Raw genomic sequence first — 3,956 nt, forward strand, 5'->3', positions numbered from 1 at the left:
AAAGAAAGAAGTTCTTTTTTCTTTTTTTTTTTTATCTCACATTGATAATGGAGTCTATTGACATAATTTTCATTTTCAGGATTTTTTTCTTGTCCTTTTTTTTTAGAAGCATATTATATAAAACGAAAGGAACATCTTTTTTAACGATAAATTTTTAATCATAACAAAACCAGATTTCTTATAATGACATCGTGAAACTTGTTCATTATGTTAACCTCTTTGGAAGTCAATATTTACTGACCTAACACTTGAAATTTGGAATAATTTGATGTAGGAATGGCATCAAGGTGAAAGGATACTTTGTATGGTCATTATTGGATAATTTCGAGTGGTCTTATGGTTACACTGTTCGGTGGGGAATTATTCATGTAGATTTCAAGAATGATTTAAAAAGGTATTATAAACAATCAGCTTTGTGGTTCAAAAGGTTTCTTCATCAATGAATATTTGTAACTTGACCAAAGTTATGGAAAATAAATATTAGTCACTTTCACTATTTATCTATTGTTCTTCTATATATATTTTGTCTTTTCTCGACTAAATTAGCTTTTGCACTTAGGTATGTAATAAGAAAAAGCAGAGAAGCTTGAGAGATGTGGAAATAAAATTGATTGTGTTATTTTTTTTCATTATTCACTCTGAGTGTATAGAATTTATACATAAATTCTATGAAAAATCTTTTAAATTCATCATAAGATTTCTATGCTAATAGAATAGTAGTGACTAGTGAAAACTAATTTATTCTAGAAGGTGAGAGGAAGATTACTTATTGAAAATGATGATGATGGAGGTGTATTTGATTGAGATGGAAGGATAGTGGTCTGAGTAGATGATGTAGGATTGGAATGGAAACAATTTTTTTAAAGGAATTGATAATTATTATTTTTATAAAGGGTAAATTTGTATTTAACCCTTTATATTAGGCGAAAGTCCCGTATGTTGTAAGTGTAAGGAGTGATGAAGTTAGTCTCACATCAAAAAAAGCAAGAAAGAGTGAGAAATTTATAAGATGAGAGACTCATTAATTTATTACCTTAAGGTTTTGAGTTGGATGTGGTGTCTTTTCATCTTATGTTATCTCACATGATTCCTCTCCGAAATCTTCCCGGTGGTCAAGAGCTCCCCACGGTTGGCCCATCCCAACAAGTGATATGGAGAAGTGTTGAAATTGGTCACACATCAAAAAAAGCAAAGCAATGTGATGTATTCTCATCTTATGTTATCTCCCTTAATTACTCCTCAAAATTCCTAATATTTGTAGTTATTTGTACTTGAAACTTCACTTTACCCTCGTTGGTGTTGAGTTTCCATATTTGTATCTCAAAAAAATGAACGAACAATAATTGGAGCAGATTTATATCTTTTCCCCCCTCAATTTTCTTTTGTTCTTGTAGTTGTTGGAAAAAAAAAAATTTGAAATTTTTAATTTGTTCATCTTATTTTAGGTTGAGAATTTGTACAGGAAAACCAAAGATGTGAAATATCTCAAAATGATCCATTTAAGTGAATCCAACATATGGACTCTTAGGTTTTTGCAAATTATAAGAGGCTTTTGTTTTTCTTTTCTCGTCTTTTAGGTTTTGAAATTGATTTCACGTTTTTTTTTCCTCAAACTTTTCCCAAGTTGAAAAATGAATTACTTTTCTTCTTTATAGGCAATGAAAACTCGTTAAAATGGTTTTTTCTTACTCTTCATAAGCTGTAAATGCAAGCTTTATGGATTGAAAAGAAAGAATAAGTTTTTCATAAGCTACTAATTAAATACATATAAAAAATTATTTTTCAAAATAAAGAATTAAGTTATTAAAAGAAAAAAATTATTATTTAAAATCATAGAATTCATTATAAAATTGTTTATTATATCACCATAAGTGATCTCAAAAATTATTTTAATCTACCAATAAAAAACCACTTAAACTAAGATGCTAACATATTCTATTGTAAACAAATCCAAAGACTTGATAATAAGAATGTATAGTTAATGTATTCTAGGAAAAATATTTATGCACGATTCAATCCTTTTTCGTACACTTTTGTCGATTTTAGTTGTATAATGTATTTTCTTTTCTAGTAAAATTAGGTTATTCAAGTCAATCAATTCTCTTTTCTCAACTCAAGTTCAGAATACAAATAAAGTGGGGTCTCAAAGTGATAATGGGCCTGATGAGGAATCAAATAATTCGAATGAGAAAAATAAGAATTAGGCCAAGTGAAAGAGAAGGAAGAGATAGAGTGAGAAAACCCCCTAAATAATACAAAAGATTATTTGTTACTAAAATAAATCCCTAAATTTATAAACCGAAGTATTGGAACCTCGGGTCGTTCTCCTTAGGAATTGCGATAAAGTGTCTTATTATTGGTTATGAGATATGTTTTGGAGTTTTTGGGATAAGAGACATGAAATGTAAATGGCAATGAAATAAACAAATAGCTATAAAGGTCTTGGCAAGGTTTGGTGGTCAAGGATCTCTATCCCTATCACTAACCACAACATGAGAATTGGTAAGAATCAATCCCATTAAGTCATTCTCTAACTAGTAGTAAAGAAAAGTCAAATGAGCTATATCAATCCAAGTCCATAAGTCCTAGTTCTCCACCAATTCAATTAGTGAGATCTAGAGTTAATGGCTCCCAATCATCAATCACTTGGACATTAGTAACTCAAGAGTTCCTAAGTTACCTTCCCAAGCCAAGAGTACTAAAATTCTACTCTAACATCCTTCCAAGTATTTTATCAAACACTTGGAAGGTATAAAAGGAAAGTATAGTAAAATTGCAAGAAAAGTAAATGTACACTACTCAATTGCAAGGAATTAAACAACAACAAATCAAATGAACAATAAAGGAACATGAATCATAAATTGCATTAAAGGAAAAGGGAAGAACAAAAGTGCATCAACATAAAAGTAAAGAATTACAAGAATTAAATGCAAAGCTAGAAAGAGGAAATGTAGAAGAAGAAGAAATTGCAAAGAAAAAGTAAATCAAAGTATGAAATTAACCTAGATCTAAGAAATTCTAATCTAGATCTAACCTACTCCTAATTCTAGAGAGAAGTGAGAGCTTCTCTCTCTAAAACTAATTTTCCCTCCAAAACTAATCTAAACTAAACTAATGATGACTAGGTGTGTAATGTCTATCATCCCTCTTCAATTCTTGGGTTAAATAGCATCAGAAATGAGTTGGATTGGGCCCACAAGGCTTCTAAAATCGCTGGCCACGAGTTGCACTTAAGTGAGTCACGTGCAACATCGACGCGTGCGCGTACAGTGCACGTGCGCGCTCTTAAACGCGATGCAACTATAACAAATCTTATATCATTTCGAAGCCTCGAATGTTAGCTTTCCAACGCAACTAGAACCGCATCATTTGGACCTCTGTAGCTCAAGTTATGGTCAATTAAGTGCAAAGAGGTCGGCTTAACAGCTTTTGTGATTCCTTCATTTCTTCATGAGTTCTCCATTTCTACATGATTTTCCTTCATCCCCTCAATCCAATCCTTGCCTCCTAAATCTGAAATCACTTAACAAACATATCAAGCACCTAATGGAATTAAGGTGAATTAAATTTAGCTATTTTAAGAATTAAAAACATGTTTTCACTTTTAAGCACAATTAAAGGAGAATAACAAAAACCATGCTATTTCATTGGATAAATGTAGGAGAAGACGATAAAATTCTCTAAATTCAACACAAGATAAACCTTCCAAATGGGGTTTATCAACCTTCCAAGCCCAGCACCTTAAAAGGAAAGCGTCCCGCCACTGAGGAACGTGATCCTGAACCTTCTCGACCTAAGCTTAGGTCTGTTTCCACTCGTCCTCAGAGAGGTAAACCTCGTATCCCTCTTAAATCTGTTAGGGAACCCTCCATTGATCCTTTTGCACACAAATCACACTTCATGACCTCTCACTCAAACTACAATCCTCACCGTTTTTGATCTGCCATTAATAATGA

Source organism: Arachis ipaensis, chromosome B08 (assembly GCF_000816755.2).
Source record: "Arachis ipaensis cultivar K30076 chromosome B08, Araip1.1, whole genome shotgun sequence".
NCBI classification, from domain to species: Eukaryota; Viridiplantae; Streptophyta; class Magnoliopsida; order Fabales; family Fabaceae; genus Arachis; species Arachis ipaensis.